This window comes from Tenrec ecaudatus, chromosome 3, assembly GCF_050624435.1.
Source record: "Tenrec ecaudatus isolate mTenEca1 chromosome 3, mTenEca1.hap1, whole genome shotgun sequence".
NCBI classification, from domain to species: Eukaryota; Metazoa; Chordata; class Mammalia; order Afrosoricida; family Tenrecidae; genus Tenrec; species Tenrec ecaudatus.
Window position 1 is genome coordinate 206,492,620 of NC_134532.1, and position 18,257 is coordinate 206,510,876.

The following is an 18,257-nucleotide window of genomic DNA, read 5'->3' on the forward strand; positions in this document are numbered from 1 at the left end:
AGGCTGAGGCTTTACGTTTAGCAATTTATACACATTCGGAATCCACTCATCCACTGCATCCCCAGTGTATCATCATTTATCCCACTTCCTCCGTGTGCTTCCTGTTTCCATGGCTCCTTTTTTTGGCTAATCCTCTGAACTTTGTCCTTGGGCAGATGCTGCCCTTCAGTTCTGGGTCGATTATTGTAATGTGGAGCTGAGCTCAGTTCCAGATCTATAGCCTTGGAAGTCTGTCTCTACCAGTCTATGCAACCGGCAAGCTTGGGCTCTGTTAGGACTTGGTTCCACATTTATCACCCAGTCTGTCCTGGTCTTCCTGGTGTGACCCTTTTTAGAGCAGGACGGAGTGGTCACGAGCACCATCTAGCTTTTCTGGTCTCAGGCTTGCAGAGACTGATGTTTGTGTGCTCCATTAGTCCTTTGGACTAATTGTTTCCATATCTTTTGATTTTTTTTTTCCACTCTTCTTTCCTCTGCTCAGGGAGAAACCAAAGACTTCACCCAACATAGCTGCTCATGAGCTTCTAAAGCCCCAGTTGCTGTTCCCTTAATCAGGATATACAACATTGTCTTTGTGAACTGTGTGTTAGGCCAACTGACCTGGGTGTCCCCTGAGACTGAGATCCTGATCCCCAGTCCCAGCAACTTGTTCTTTCAAACTGCTTGGTTATATCCAAGAAGTTTCATTATTTGTTCCTCTATGGACTACTACATTCATGTGTATAATTTTCAACAGAAGTAAATATCCTTTTTCACACAAATGTCCTTTCTCTAATCTATATATTTATGTGTGTATATACATATATTTAAAGACAGTTAAAGATATATAGATAATACCACTCTCCCACTTATCCAAGGAATCTACTCACAGATACCCACTGTTGCAGGATTTTGTATGTAACAGTATTTGCCTCTGTTGCCTTTAAACTTTTTTTTTTTTGCCTTTAACTTTTGCAAACATTTGCTAAATGAAGACTTTAGAGGAAAGGCTGTTTCGGTTAGAAGCCAGGATATTGAGTCTTAGTCTTAATGAGTGTGGGTAAGTCACTTAAGTAACTTGGATCTTGTGAAGGCAGTATGTTATGTTTCTAATGTGTAAAACGTAGCTCTTCACTAGAATCATGTATAAAAATAAGTAAAGAAGCAAAGCCCTTGTTGCTGTTGTTCAAAGGATGGTGACTTTGCAGTGATGGCTCTGCTGGGTGGTGGTGGTTTCAAGTGCTGTTGAGTCAGGTCTGACTCACATTGGCCCTACGTACTGCAGAACAGAACGCTGCCCGGTCCTGCGCCATCCTCATAATTGTTGCCGATACTACTATTGAATAGTAGCAGATTTTTTATTAAATTAAAAAAAACCAGGAACTTATTTCTTGTTAGGTGTTGCTTTCCTTGATTGCGTTTGTAAATGCTACCTAAAAGGATATTACCAAACGGAATTTTACCTAAATGTTTTTATTTATATTTTTCAACTGTATATTATGTCTTTAAACCATACTAAAATAGTTCTTTTCTCTCTTTGCTCCCAAGTTTTTTACTTCTATAACTATAATTTTTTAAGGTTTGATTACTATTTTTGTGTAACATTCAAAAATGGTCTGTATTATTTCAGGATTAGGTATTGTTACCAAAGTGTTACATCATCATTATAATTGTTTTCTAGAAATGAGGAGCTGATGTCATGGGCTTAAGTGGAGAGCAAATGTTTTGAGAATGACGAGGGCAATGAATGTACAAATGTGCTTTACAAATTGATGTATGTATGGATTATGATAAGAGTTGTATGAGCCCCCAATAAAATTATTTTTTAAATTGTTTTCTTATATGGTTACCATCATATTTTATACAGGTTATTCCAAAGAAAAAAGATTTACTATCAATTGAAAGTAAATAATTTTTTAACAATAAAGCCTAATCTTGATTTTTTTGGTCACCAAAAGCCTGACTGAGAGAAAACAAAGCAGGCATTGCTGGTGTATCGTTAAGTCCGATTTGTAGCTAAGTCAGAACAGGAGCATGCCGTTCATATTTACCCTTTAATACAGAAAGGGGATCCTGATGGTGCTGTGGTTCAGGCATGAGCTCCTCGCTCTGGAGGGGGCAGTTCAAACCCACCAGCCGCTCCACAGAGAAAGGTGAATCTATCAGCTCTTGTAGAGATTCAGAGTCTAGGAAACCCTCGATAGGGTCTAGTTGTGGATTTGGCTTTGGGTTTAGTGTAGGAAAGGAGCTGGGTGGTGAAACAGGTTAAGCACTAGAACTGCAAACTAAAGGGTCAGCAGTTCAAGCCCAGCAGCTCCATGATTTATAGCCTTGTAAACCCCGTGGACCAGTCAAACTCAGACCTCTAGTTCTCTGAGCTGGAATCCTCCCCCACAACAGTGGGTTTGAGTTTCGTCCTTAAGAAAAGTCTTGAAGCTTTAGTAATGATATAAAAGCTGCACATATGCAGCCAGTGAAGCCATTGTGATGAAGAATTTGTTGCAAATAAGGGTTGGCCTAATCATTTAAATGAGGGCAAGTTGACAGTCCCTGAAAGGGCTAGGCGGCCTTACAAGTTGGACATTGGGAACCTGTAACTGCCTGCAGGGCTCTGGCTCCAGGTGCAGATGTTACCTGTAAGGCTGCTCCCTGGGATGCTCTTAAGGTTGTTCCCAATTTTGTTGGTTTGTCTGTTCAAATAGGGTTATTTGTAACTTACGCTACAGCGATAACTGAGTATATGCAGCCATTGGAGCTTAGGTTGTAGAAGTTACTTCTTGATGTGGAAAGATTGTCATTGTTAAGTGTGGGTAAAAACACACAGGTTGCAGTGCATGCACTCTAAGCTGATTGATCCTGTTTGGGGAGTGAAAAAAGAAAAGTATGACATCAGATATTCAGGGTGGTGGATGATTTTCTTAAACCTTTTCCCCTTATATCAATCAAGAATACAAAGCAAAAATATTTTTTAAAGTGTACTTTGTATATTTTTATCACTAAAACAATTAATATTGGAAAGAGACATACAAATGACTAAATCAAGAAACTTACGTGGTTGTGTCAACTTTTACTTTTTTCCAGTGGTAGTAATCATACTATTGGTACTACTAGTATGAGATATCAATGGAAATTTACCTTATTTATAAAACTAAAAAACATTAATTTACTTGTCTTAAATTTATAAACACTTCTTTTTGTCCATATAGCGTTTATCTAGTCTTAAACTCTGCCAGAGGCAGGCATGGGAATTTTCAAGGATGATCATATTAGCAATTTCCGAGTCCTTCTCATCTGGTTTGAAGGTACCTGGGGGCTATCTTAAATGTAATCCAGAGGACTTTATTGTCTTTGAGGTCGGAAGGTGGTGTGCAACCGACCCAGGAGCCAGTCAGCCCTCAAACACTGTTTGAAGGACTGACTTGAGGCCCTTGGGCTCCCGCTGCTGTCTGGCATTGTAGCTTTCAGATTGTCTCCTGTAGCTCGTCAACTCAGTCTGCCAAACCGAGAAGCCCTGCTGGGTGCTCACCGTCTTATGCTTCCATTATGCCGTTTGGAAGTCGTCGTCCTCTTCCAGGATTCTAGTCATTCATGGTGAGGGCGTCCTAGAGCATAATTGAAACACCAAGGACTGTGCCTCTTAAGGGTCTCTCAGCAGAAGGAAGGAAGGAAGGTAGGAAGGAAGGAAGGAAGGAAGGAAGGAAGGAAGGAAGGAAGGAAGGAAGGAAGGTAGGTTCTCCATAAACAGCTTGGTGCTTCAGCTGCCCTGTTTTTTAGGGTCCGTTTCATACAGAATGTTTCTCTGGTCCTTCTACAAACACATTCTCAGCAGACTCTCCAAAGGTAAATGCCAGGTCTGCCTGAGTCTGCACTGGGCACACAGGTTAGACTTTCCCCTTGAAGCGCCCAGGTTTCACAGATGCGCTAATTTCTGCCCCCACCCTTCAGATTTCCAGCAGACCTCCATCCATTCACAGTCCTCTTCACCGCTTTGCAGACAGTTTCGGCCTCTAGGACTCAAAATGCCCTCCTTCCTTTTCCCCTAGGGACACCAGCAAAGACCCAGATCGCACCTTCTGCCCCCACTGGCCAGGAATTGAAGGATTCTGGTTTAACTATCAACAGTTCTGAGGGAGAACCTGCCTCAGCAGATAGGATCTTAAATCTGATCCTAGAGTATTGTTTCTTTGTAAAAAAGGATGGGAAAAAATAATTATGTATAAACTATTAAGGGAGCAGGGGGAAAGGGGTAGTGGCGAGGGAGGTTGAGGGGAAAAAAGGGAAACCGAGCTGATTCCAGAAACTCAAGTGGAAGACAAATTTTGAGAATGACGAGGGCAACGAATGTATAAGGGTGCTTTGCTCAATTGATGTATGTATGGATTGTGATAAGAGTTGTATGAGCCCCAATGAAAAGATTTATTAATAAAAAGAGTCAGTTAAGTGGTGATTGTGATCTGTGTTGTAATTGGTGTGAAACCAATCTTTAGTTGTTTTGCTTGCGTAGAAGCGCAGCTAGTCACATTCCTGTAGACTTACGTTGAGCTTTGTAATTTTATTGCGCACAGGTGGGGGGGAACAGCCCTGGTAGCATAGTGATAGTGGCTATGAATTGGGCCGTGATCTGCAAGGTCTGCAGTTCAAAACCACCAGCTCCGTGGGAGAGAGAAAGAAGGGGGTTTCTACTGCGGCAAAGAGTTGCAGTCTCAGAAACGCGTTCTAGCCCGTCCTATAGTGTCGCTGAGTTGGCGGGGACTCCGTGGCAGTGGGTTTGGTCTGCGGTTTAATGTGATGGCTGGAACTTCTTTGGCGAGGTGTGCGATGCGATGTTAGCTGGTGTGGATAATTCCACAGACCATGAGCCAGATGTTTCCCGCCCTTGGTTTAGAAGATGGGTACTGGTTGTATTAGGTTTTAGGGATTTTTTTCCCTCGTCTTGCTTCTCAAAGCTGAAAGAATTCACGCGGCGGGAGAACTTTCTAAATCCAAGTAACTTTTTTGCGGGAAGGTAAGTTTCAAGTATTACAGTCTCGCAAAGTACGCACTCTCCTGGAAAGTGTGCAAGGCCGCGTGGCGGGGGACTGGGGGAAGTTCGTGACTGAACATGGCCACTGTATGATCAGTTTCTGTGCCAACCCTGGTGTCATCCCGGGAACGTATTGTCCCTTTCAGTCCATGAGAACCAGCTTCTTCTGAAGGTTCTTTCTTCTGAATAAGAAGTCTTGAGTTCCGGAGTGATGGTGGTGTGGATGAAGTAGGCACCAGTGCTTTGTTCACTGGGAGACATGCCATTTCTTCATGAATGCTGAGCAGAATGCTTGAGCAGAAGTCATAGAGCTGAAAGTGTCTGTGACAGACCATTTGTGCCAGTCGCCGATCTTCAGGCAGAAGAACTATGTGCCTTTGGCACCCTTTAAGGCTGGAGATCAAAATGTGCCCATTCCGGTGCTGTGTGATTCTTCAGGCCAAGACGATTTTTGAAACATCTGCCTTTAATCACCATGTTCTCTTTTTACCATATGTATTACTATAGTTAGGAGACCTGGTGTTGAAGTGGTTCAACTTTTGGCTCCATCACCATGGTCAGCAGTTTGAAACCACCAGCAGCTCCATGGGAGACAGACAGGCCTTTCTATTCAACTGATAGGTGCCACTTATTTTTCTGGAGGGCTTCCCTGTGAACAGAGGAAGTGTTTAAGGAATCATGGGTTTAGCCTGTGCTTGATGCTCCTTCAGCTTTACTTCCCTAACTCCTCATTTATAGATGAACTCAGCATCACAACTCTGCTCTCTGGTAAAAAGCCTGATGACCCAATTTGAAGCTCGTGGCTCATCGCCTTTTGTTCACCTTACTGTTATTTATTTCTTTGCTTATGTAGTTATGGCTTACGGTCTTTTGGAGATTAATTGATTATTGTATGTAGAGAAAATGGCATTTTGTTATTTTAAAATTAATTATTTATTATACAAGTTTTACGTATTCATTGTAGAAAATTTTCAAATGCAGTAATCCAGAGGGGAAGAAAAACACATTCATTTCACAACCTACTGTTAACTTTTTTTTCTATAAGTGATAAATGTTTCCATTGATAATCTTTTATTAAAAATGAGTTATAGTATATTCATACTAAACCTAGGACAAAAAGAGGCTTGGAGGTGTGATGGCTGAGCTTCTTGGATTTCACAAGAATAAAACGCATCCGCCCAAGGCTGATTCCCGTAAGGTTGAGGTCTGACATGCCCCACCCTCCAACCTTGAGTGTCCTATTCTGATATCCAGAGTCTTCTGCATCACATTGTTGCAGTGGCCCAACATCCAGTGTGATGGGGCTTATTAGGGAAGTTAGCACATTATAAGTCAGCTTCAGAAACATTAGGGTGTATAGTTCTTTTGTCCTCGGTGATTTTTCTTAGACGTGCTGGCAGGCACATCTCACTCTGGTCCTTCTCAGCTTCAGATCCCCTTGGTCTTTGCCCTGCTCTGACAAGTATTAGGAAGTGTCTTGAGTGCTGATAAGTGCCCACAGTGTACCCCACTCTTCATGCCAGCCCCTACCCATAACAACTCAGTTTTATTCTCTGTAGGCCAGGAAGCCCACCATTCTGTTTGCGGTGGCTTCCCGTCCTCCACACAGGGATCTTGGAAGTGCTTCAGTGTTACTGCTCTTTATTCTTAGTGGTCGTGACTCTGTGTCTTTTTCTGAGATGGATCACTGTATATCCAACAGGATGGCAAAACTGAGCAATCCCCCCCCTTTTAAAAAATTTATTGAGGGCTTGTACAATGCTTATCACAATCCATACATCCATCCATTGTGTCATGCAATCCCTTTATTAGTGTCTCCTACACCTTATTTGCATGCTGTCACCCAATCATTTGCATGTGTAAGTTGGATATTGATTAAGGAAGACGAAGGAGATATGGTGCATTTGAATCGTGGTCCTGGAGAAGAACATTGAAAGTACCATGGACTGCTAAAAGGACAATCCATTCTGTCTTGGAAGTGGTGCCACCAGAGTGTGCCTTCGAGGCAAGGATGATGAGACTTCATTGTATGTACCTTGGACATGTTGTCACAAGAGAACAGTCCCTGGAGAAGGACTTCATGTTTGTTAAAGTGACAAAGAGGAAGGCCCTAGGAGATGGACTGACTCCTTGATTGCAACACTGGGCTTAGGCATCGGAACAGTGTGTGAGGATGGCACAAGACCGGGCAGTGTTTCGTTGTGTTGTGCATAAGGTCGCAGAGGGTTGGAAGGGACTCAGTGGCACCTAACCCAGCAATACCCAGTCATTGAGGAGCCCTGGTGGCACTGCCAGAGACTGCTAACCACAGGGCAGGCCCTTTAAACCTGCCTGTTTCTACCAGGGAGAAAAATAGGCCATCTGCTCCCATAAAGACGTACACCATTGGAAACCCCATATAGGATGGCTGTGCGTCAGAATCGCCTTGGAGGCCGTGGGTTCGCTTTGGACCCATTCATGTGGTGGGAGTTACACAAACGAAGTAAGGATGAAGAGCCACAGCACGTAATTTCACTTCTGACACATAGCAACAGTTGTGAGGATGGCACTGAGCAGTGAGGTCACCCGTGAGTCACATCCAACTCCACAGCACTTAACAACGGTAGTGTGCATGTTCATTATGTACACTCTTCTGCCTACTGTGTTTGACAGTGTGTCAAGAGCATACTTTCCTGGGTACATAGACATCTGAATAAACATTCTTAGTGGCTGTGCAACATTGTGGAGTTACTGCAACTTGCTTATTCTTTTACAGTTATTATAATTAGTCAGCTGGCTGGATATCTCATTTCATTGATTTTTTAAAAATTCATGTTGATATTTAACTGTGTACATACAGTCTTTCATTTTTTCATGGCTAGAAAATTGGCTAAATTTTGTATCTCAGGTGGGCTTTGTCTCACATACCTACTTCACTGTCTTTGTCACCTCAGGTTCAGACTCTTCTGCAGGTGTTTTAGATACATTCATACTTTCTTTCATGAAAAATACCTGATAAAACTTTATTAAGAGTAATCATTAAGACCCCAGATGCTATATCTTTTGATAGCCAGGCACCATAAGCTTTCTTGGGGGTCTTAAAGATGGTAAACTCTATTAAGAGTTATCGTTAAGATCAGACACACTGTATCTTTTTAAAAATCATTTTATTGGGGCTCGTACAATTCATATCACAATCCATACATCCATCCATTGTGTCAAGCACATATGTACATTTGTTGCCATCATCATTCTCAAACATTTGCCTTCTACTTGAGCCCTTAATATCGACTGCTCATTTTCTCTCCACCCTCCCCCCGACACTGTATCTTTTGATAGCAAGGCACCATAAGCTTTCTTGGGCTCTTAAAGGCTTCGAAAGTAAACAAGCAGCCATCTAGCTGTGAAGCATCAAAGCCCACATGGAAGAAGTACACCAGCCTGTGTGATCACGAGATGCCGAAGGGGTCAGTTATCAGGCACCAAAGAACAAAAAATTATTTCATCGTGTGCTCACATTCCCGATATGATCAGTGAAGACAAATCGGTGCATAAGCAAATGTGGTAAATAAAGGTGATGGTACCCGGTTCTCAAAAGATATAGCGTCTGGGTTCTTTAATGTTTGAAGGTAAACAAGCGGCCATGTAGCTTGGAAGCAACAAAGCCCACATAGAAGAAGCACACCAGCCTGTGTGATGACAAGGTGTCGAGGGATGAGATATCAAGCATGAAAAAAACTAAAGAAAATCATATTGTGAATGAGGGGGAGAGCGGAGTGGGGATCCAAAGCCCATTTGTAGGCAACTGGACATCCCTTTACAGAAGGGTCATGGGAGAAGAGCAACTATGTAGCTAATTATGTACAACTATGTAGCTAATTGTGTAGCAACTATGAGATATACAACTTTCCTCTAGTTCCTAAATGCTTCCTCTCCCCACCTCCATCCACTATCATGATCAGAATTCTACCTTAAAAATCTGGCTAACCCAGAGGATGTACACTGGTATAGATGGGAACTGGAAACAGAAAATTCAGGATGGGTGATCTCTTCAGGATCAGTGGTAAGAGTGCCGATACTGGAGAGGGTAGAGGGAGGGGTAGAAAGGGGGAACCGATTCTAGGGATCTACATATAACCTCCTCCCTGGGGGACAGACAACAGAAAAGTTGGTGAACGGAGACGTCCAACAGTATAAGATATGATTATAATTTATAAATTTTCAGGGGCTCTGAGAGGGGGAGCGGGGAGGGAGGGGGACAAATGAGGAGCTGATGCCAGGGGCTTATGTGGAGAACAAATGTTTTGAGCATGATCAGGATAACGAATGTACAAATGTGCTTTATACAATTGATGTATTGTGTGAATTGTGATAAGAGTTGTATGAGCCTCCAATAAAATGATTAAAAAGAAAACCGTAAAGGAGATGGATAGCCACTGTGGCTGCAACAATGGACTCCAACCTAGGAACAGTTGTGAGGATGGCGCAGGACCGGAAAGCGTTTCCTTCTGTTAGGCGGAAGATGGCGATGGATCAGAATAACTCGATGCACCTAACAACAGTGGAATCAATAGAGTATTCAGTACCATTTATTTAACTCCATCGTTATTTATTTTACCTAACTTTCTCCTGAAGATCTCCTACTTATGCAACTAAAATTAGTAACAATCATTTCATCACACCTCAGTTTTTACCTGACAGCGGGTAGTTGTCTTAAGCAATCCAGAGTTGTCCATGTTTTGTTTAGTTAGTGCCTTGATCTTGGAATGAGTCAACATACTCAGCTTTGAGTCAACAACCAACACTTTATGAGTCGTTTTGTTTTTCAAAAATTACACATCCTTCATGCCTACCAGCTTACCAACAAACCCTCCCGAAAATGAATGCTAGGTTCCTCTCTATGTTAGGGTAGGTTGACAAGAAAAACAAATCCTAGGACACTCATGTGTATAAGAAAGAGCTTTATATCCAGGAGTAATTTTAATTAAGAAAACAGCCCAGCCCAGTCCAGGTCAAGTCCATGAGTCCGATATTAGCCCATAAGTCCAATACCAGTCCATAAATCTCTCTTCAGAGTCATGCAGCACATGCAATGTTGTGAAATGCAGGAAGATCCCAGGCCAGTGGGTGCAAAGTCTTGTGGGTCCAGTGGTGGTGGTGGCAGCATCTCAGTGCTGGCATGGGTCTCCACATGGCTCTTCCAGCTCCCTGAGTGTGGCTCTTGAACAGCAAAGTGAAGCAGAGAAAGAGGCTTCTCATGGGTCTCAGCAAGTCTTCACCTGACTTCTCAAGAGGAAGACCAAGGCGGGGCAATAGGTAGATAAGATGGATAGATGAATGGACGGACAGACAATGGATGGGTAAGATTAGATTAGATTAGGTTCATTAGATGGATTGATTAGTTAGTTCCCAGAATCCTCATGAGAAAGCTGTGCCCACAAGGAGGCATCATGAGGCCGGAAACTCATTAACAGGCTAGACTCCACACATTCACTCTTAATATCCTCAAGATAACACGAGGTTATGTAACTACCACTCTCTCATAGCTCCTATTCACAAGGTTCTAATAACCGAGGGTAAGATTTTTGATCTGGCCTGTCAAAATTATGCCTGGCGTGGGAGTGAAGTTTAGCTTCAGCAGTGATGTACAATAAACAACTCATGGGTGATCAGGTTCATCTGGACCCCCAGGCTTAGTATTGGGTCCCTTTTCTCTGCATGACTCCAGGACCCAGAGTGGAGTAAGGGGCTGGAAGGTCAAGGCCACTCCTGGGAGGTGGTGTGCCTCCCAACACCTGCCTCCTGCAGAGGGCGCACTGCCACTATTCCACATCCTTTCTGCTGCTGCACTGAGCGGATATGCCTCTAGTGAAAGGCGTGGCACCATCCAGCAGCCCAGGTGCAAATGTCTGATTCTTTTGCAAAGACAGGTTGAAAACAGCAAGGCCACACAGGGCAGCAGTTCTGTGAGGATGGGTTCTTAGTTCTTAATTCATTGCTTAAGTATTTTGACTTGTCAGTCTGTGTCATAGGCAGGGATCTGTGATTTAAACTAGGTGTTTAATCAAAAGTGTGTGTCCTCTGCAGACTGACCTTATTAACTACACCCCCATGATGGTTTGGGACTAAAAAAAGATTTAATGACCAGCCACTCTGCTTGCTTACTAATTAGCCTTTGCACAGGGTTTTGTCGTTTATAAATCATTCCCACATTTCTCCCCCCATTTGATCCACAAATGAGGCACTTAAAGCAAAAATCTCTGCCGCTTGACAAGATGACAGCTAATAAGTAGAATTTCATCCCACATATTTGAGACTTCAAATCCATTGATCTTTTCATTGCCCTATAATAGATCTACGTTCTCACCTCCCCCCCCCCTTTTAAAGCTCAGCTACGTATTAGAACTATTTGTAGATCAGTGCTACCACAGTCGAAGGGAGATCCCAATGTACTCTATATACTGCAAGAAATTGTATTATCTTCTATTCCATCCTATATAACTGGATTCACACAGTAGAGTCCTTGGGGCAGAGCCTAACTTGATTTGTATAGTCATTTCATAAGGGTGAGCGTGTTTCCTGCGCAGTCTGGCAGAAGTATGCATTCAGCTTTACTGTGTGTTTCAAAAGTACTGGAATTAGTTACTGTGGTGCAACAGTGAGTGGAGGCTTCACAGGTGATAATGGTTTGTGTGTTTGAGGTCGGCATAAGAACTTGTCCAGTTGCATGGCATTGCTGTTACTCTTTTCATAGCACTGTTTTCCAGAAGTTCTATTCTTTATTACAACTATTAGATTATAAAGAACTGACATCCTTGTGGCAGAGAAACGTATATGTTGAATAATATGACGTATTGTTTTTCTGCATTGTATTCTACATCTTACGACAAAGCCAAAAAATCTGAGCTGGTTTATAAGCCATGAATCTGTTTTCTTAGCAGCACTTCATTGTCTGAAATCTGTGAGGTTGTCCACTCCTTCCAGGCCCTTCCCTCCATTTCCCTGGTTGCTGATAGCTTGGAAAGACTCAGCCCTCCTGTAGGTTCCCACCTGTGGTGACCCCAGTGGGAGTGTCACAGCAACTGCTGAGCGAGAGGGCTCAACAACTGACTGTCAGGGTTTTCTGTCCAGGCCCTTCTGCAAAACTTTCAACCCACCACCCTTTCACGTAGTAAGTAGCCACGCGCTTAACTGTCTGTGCCACTCAGGGAGTCCCTCAGAAGGGCATCAGTGATACTCAGAATCCTAATTTGGGGAGTTAGCTTTTAACCAGTTCTCTATTGCTTTGGTTTCTTTGTTCCCCTCTAAATAACTCTCTCAAGGTGCTGCCATCGAGGCAGTTCTGACTCTTAGCAACCCTCCTGGCAGAGGCCAACTTCCCCATTGGATTCCTGAGGCTGGGAATCTCTGTGGGAGCAGACAGCCAGCAGCCCAGTGCATACCTCACTCGGCCACCAGGGCGCTACTCTCTGACCCCATAGAGATGCAGGTGTAACTTCCTCTAGCCTTCTTGGCCTATTTCCCTTTAGATGCCATCAATTTGGTGTTAAAGGTGGGCCTTCTCCCCTTAGCATTAGTAGCTACTTTTCTTTTTAGATAAACCATCTTGCTGCTGTAGAGAGTGGGAGTTTTGTTTGTTCAATTCAAGTTAGTGAATTTCATGAGTATTTTTCCTTCTTTTAAAGACTGTGAACCAGAAGAACTGACTGACTGGTCTATGGATGAAAAATGTTCATTTTGTAACCTACAGAGAGAAGCAGTCAGTGTAAGTTTTTGTGCTGTGAAATTATTTCTAAACAAACTGCACAACTGTAACAGAATTTTAATTTTTTAGCTTAATTGGTTTGGAAAATTTTGTGACTTTACAGTGTAAGTCTAAATGCTTGATATTGGTAATAAAGATTATATCTTGCAGTCTAAGTGTGGTAGCCTACCATTTAGCATATCTCACAGTGGCAATCCGATCCTTTTTCCTTATTTCACATTTGTTTCTTAGAATTTCTTGATTCATGAAATTCAGTGTAGTTCCAAGACCACTGTAGTGTCTGATTTCTTAAGAATATATAAGTAGGGGATAATGTGCTACTTTTTAAAGCTTTTCATTCATTCTTGGAAGTCTTTTGAATATCCTAATTATCTCCTGTGTAAATTTTTAAGTATTAAATGCCTACTGTCTAAAACCGAAAGGCAAACTCATTGCTGTTGAGTCAATCCCAATGCATAGCCGCCCGATAGGATAGAGTTGAATGCTGCTCAGTACCTCCTTTCCGTGCCCGTAAATCTTTATGGAAACTCGCTGCCACTTCTTTTCTCCTGTGGAGCAGCTGGTGAGTACGAACCGCTAACCTTTCAGTTAGCAGCTGGGCACTTAGCCGTGGCACCACCAGGGCTCCTTGTCACAGGGTATAAACTGTGTAAGCAACAGCCAGTGCGGTGAGGAATCCCGATTCCTTATAAGCATATATGAGAAGGGCCAAGAAGACACGAGATCTTGAGACTCTAGATCCAGCATGGTGAGATTAGTGGGTAAACGTATCTGCTTTGTTAAAAGTCTCTGTAAGAATTCAGTTACTGACTTGCCAGACAGTGGATCTATTCATCATCAGTAATTTGATCGGCTAAGCCTCTTTTTTTCTCTCTTCTTTTTCTGACGTTGTTTGGGTAAGGAATAAAGCTAATGTGCTCCCCGTGTTAGGGCTGATACTCTTCATACACCTGTCCCCGCATCCTGCCCCCACGTTTATATTCTTTCTATATAATCTGGTATATTTAAAAAGTTGAAGAAGTGAGCTTACAGTGAATACTTTTCTTTTTGCCATTTGTAGTGGGAGCCCATTCGAGTGAAGTGATTTATGCTCTGTTGTTTTCTAATAATTCTAGGACTGTATACCATTGCTTGATTCTTCACAGTCAACACCAACGGAGAAACTATCATCTCAGGGCCAGCCCAACGCTGATAAGATTGAATGCCAAGCAGAAAATTACCTAAATGCACTCTTTCGAAAGAAAGGTAATATTGACATGCTTTGTCATGTGCAGTGGAAAACTAAAATGTTTCCATTTTTCTCACACTGAGGTATTTCATATGCAAATGGTACTTTGAGCCAGAGTTTTTCCATGTTGAGCTGTAATTTTTCTGCATAATTTTGGAGACCTTGGAATCTCAGTCATTTGAGTGTTAGCCGTTTAGGGACCGTGCCTTCTCTTAACTCTGTTCTCTAATCTCTCATGACTTTATGTTACACCTTTTCCTCACTTGTTAAACCTTACTTGGGATCCTGGTCTTCCTTATTCTGTTGTTGTCAGGGCTTCAAAAATTCTTTCATGTTCAGTAAATGACGACTGTGTGATATTGCCTAGTTAGCTTAGGGTATGTAGCAATTAAGTCATGGATCAATCAGGTTGGTGCATATTTGCTGGTTTGCTAGTTCATTGATTATTGGGTGCTTTGTATATGTTTACTTACTATATGTCAGTGAATTTTTGCGTCCTACCTATCTAAACCAGCAGTTCTCAATCTGTGGGTCACGACCCCTTCAGCAGCAAACGACCTTTTCACAGGGGTCACTTAAGACCATCGAAAAACATATTTCCGATGGTGTTAGGAACCATGACACCACTCCTCCATCGGTCTTTAGGCAGGTCCACCCACATGCACATACGCCCACATGTGAGTACCTGTCATTAAAATGGCATCATCATGCCAACCTCATCACATTCAGTCCGTACAAATACACGTATATGTGACAGGGTTGGCGCCATACTCAAGCGGATAAGTCACACGTGTAGAGAGCAGCTGCTGTGTTGAAAGTAGCTACTGTGTTTAAAGCAGCTGTATTGGAGGTAAAAATGACATTTCATCAATTATAATTACTGGGTAAATGTAAAATCATTTACTGTAAAATGATCAATGACTGAAAAAAAATAAGTGTACAATGGGAACTTATCTGGATGTTGATGGGTCTTTTTACATTTACCTGTGGTTGATGTGAATACTGCCCCCTTGTGATAGTAACAGGTATGTAAAAATAACAGAATGGTAAATCATAGGAAACTTTAATGAACTGTATTTACTGAGCTATGGCATGTATCATCTTTTGTATTATTAAAGCTATTGTTATATATTATTTTCATTAGCAAACCATCCAAAGACAATGGATCGTGTAGAGAAGAACATTAAGAAACGAAAATATAGTGAGGATTTTTTACAGTATGGTTTTACCTCAATAATTACAGCAGGAATTGAGAAACCGCAATGTGTTATTTGTTGTGAAGTTCTATCAGCAGAATCTATGAAGCCAAACAAACTAAAACGCCATTTTGATAGCAAGCATCCAAGCTTTGCTGGCAAGGATACCAACTATTTTAGAAGCAAAGCTGATGGATTCAAGAAAGCCAGACTTGACACTGGTGGCAAGTACCACACACAAAACGTAGCAGCTGTTGAAGCTTCATATTTGGTGGCACACATCGCCAGAGCTATGAACCCGCACACCGTTGCTGAGGATTTACTGTTTCCAGCAGCCGACGACATTGTTCCAGTTAAGATTGGAGACGAATTTGTTACGAAATTGAGTGCAATTTCCTTATCTAACAACACTGTCCGCAGAAGAATAGATGACATGTCTGCTGATATTCTTGCTCAGGTAATCCAGGAAATTAAATCTGCTCCACTTCCATTATTTAGCATCCAGCTTGATGAATCTACAGACGTTGCAAACTGTTCACAGTTACTGGTTTACGTGAGGTATATTAATGATGGCGACTTTAAAGATGAGTTTCTTTTTTGCAAACCTCTTGAAACCACAACTACTGCACGTGATGTATTTGACACAGTTGGTTCATTTCTGAAAGAGCATAAGATCTCTTGGGAAAAGGTTTGTGGTGTTTGCACAGATGGTGCTCCAGCTATGCTAGGCTGTCGATCTGTATTTCAACGTTTGGTACTGAATGAGTCACCAAAAGTCATTAGAACTCATTGTATGATTCATCGGCAAATATTAGCAACAAAGACACTGCCACAAGAGTTGCAAGAAGTAATGAAATGCGTCATAAGTTCTGTCAATTTTGTAAAGGCGAGCACTTTAAACAGTCAGCTGTTCTCACAACTGTGCAACGAGTTGGATGCGCCAAATAATGCTCTGCTATTTCACACTGAAGTCAGATGGCTGTCAAGAGGAAAAGTTTTAAAACGTGTGTTTGAACTTCGTGATGAGCTCAAAGCGTTTTTTAATCAGAAAGCAAGACCACAGTTTGAATCACTTTTCAGCAATAAACTTGAACTGCAGAAAATAGCTTACTTGGTGGACATCTTTGCCATCTTGAATGAATTAAATTTATCACTGCAAGGACCAAATGCAACATGCCTCGATTTGTCCGAAAAGATCCGATCCTTCCAAATGAAACTTCAGCTTTGGCAAAAAAAATTGGATGAAAATAAAATTTATATGTTGCCTACCTTATCTACTTTTTTTGAGGAACATGACATTGAACCAGACAAAAGGCTTACAATGATAATTTCTGTGAAAGAACATTTGCGCATGCTTGCAGACGAAATTTCATCGTATTTTCCAAATCTACCTAACACCCCATTTGCGCTTGCCAGAAGCCCATTCACAGTCAGAGTTGAGGATGTTCCTGAGACAGCACAGGAGGATTTCATTGCACTTATGAACAGCGATGCAGCGAGAACTGATTTCTCTACAATGCCAGTTAGAAAATTCTGGATCAAGTGTTTGCAGTCATATCCTGTTCTGTCTGAGACTGTGTTGCGCCTCCTTCTTCCATTTCCAACAACATATCTTTGTGAAACAGGGTTTTCCAGCTTGTTGGTTATCAAGTCTAAATACAGAAGTAGACTTGTTATGGAAGATGATGTTCGTTGTGCTCTTGCAAAGACTGCCCCGAGAATTTCTGATCTGGTGAGAAAGAAGCTATCTCAACCTTTGCACTGATGGTGGCTTTTTGTGTGGATACTGTCACCAAATATAGCAATGTAGTTTACTGTTGTTATATTAAGACTGCTAGCCATATTACACCATGCCTCAAGACAAAATTTCATTTATTTGTAATTAGAAATAAATATTTCACAATATATAATTATGTATTTTTGTGATTAATCACTATGCTTTAATTATGTTCAATTGGGGTTTTTTAAATCATTTTATTGGGGACTTACAACTCTTATCACAGTGCATGTACACATCGATTATATCAAGCACATTGGTACATTTGTGGCCATCATCATTCTCTAAACATTTGCTTTCCACTTGAGTCCTTGATATCAGCTCATTTTTTTCTCTTCCCTCCCGCCCCTCCTCCCTCACAAACCCTTGATAATTTGTAAATTATTATTTTATCATGTCTTACACTGTCTGACGTCTCCCTTCACCCACTTTTCTGTTGTCCACCCCCCAGGGAGGGGTTATATGTAGATCCTTGTGATCAGTTCCTCCTTTCTCCCCCACCTTCCCCTTCTCCTCCTAATATCTCTACTGTCATTATTGGTCTTGAAGGGTTTATCTGCCCTGGATTCCCTGTGTTTCCAGTTCTTACTTGTACCAGTGTGTACATCCTGTGGTCTAGCTGTATTTGGGATCATGATAGTGCTAGGGAGGGAGCATTAAAGAACTAGAGGAAAGTTGTATGTTTCATCAGTGCTGTAACGCACCCCGATTGGCTCGTCTCCTCCCAAGGACCCTTCTGTAAGGGGATGTCTAGTTGCCTACAGATGGTCTTTGGGTCTCCACTCCGCAATTCACAATGATAGAATTTTTTGTTCTTTGATACCTGATCCCATCGACACCTCGTGATCTCACAATTATGTTCAATTTGTAACAATGAAAATATATCCTGCATATCAGATATTTACATTATGATTGATAGTAATTGCAAAATTATAGTTATGGAGTAGCAACAAAAATAATTTTATGGTTGGGGTCACCACAACATGAACTGTATTAAAGGGTTGTTGCATTAGGAGGGTTGAGAACCATTGTAGGGTTTCAAGGGTCCCTGGAGGCATAGTGCTTGCTCATTAGGCTACTAACCCAAAGGTCAACTGTTTGAAACTAACAGCCACTTTGAGGAAGAAAAATGAGTCTTTCTATTCTTGAAAAGAGCTAGATTTGGGAACCTTTAGGGGCTGTTCTACCCTGCCCTGTAGCGCGCCATGAGTCAGTATTGACTCCACACCAGTGAGTTTGTATAGGATCTTGGAAGGAGCCCGGGTTACTCATTTGAGCTGCTGAGTACAGGATCAACCATTTGAAACCAC

The 18,257-nt window shown here is 41.9% G+C and overlaps 1 long non-coding RNA gene across 4 annotated transcripts in view; it reads left to right on the forward strand.

Annotated features, from left to right (window-relative positions):
* The window catches only part of LOC142442967 (uncharacterized), a 63,427-nt gene extending 46,401 nt beyond the window's left edge, over positions 1-17,026 (forward strand). For all 4 annotated transcript variants that reach the window (XR_012783494.1, XR_012783491.1, XR_012783492.1 and 1 more), the window contains 3 exons: positions 12,667-12,746; positions 13,862-13,991; positions 15,119-17,026. This is a non-coding gene — a long non-coding RNA (uncharacterized LOC142442967). The remainder of the gene's footprint in view (positions 1-12,666; positions 12,747-13,861; positions 13,992-15,118) is intronic.
* Positions 17,027-18,257: the final 1,231 nt, after the last annotated feature.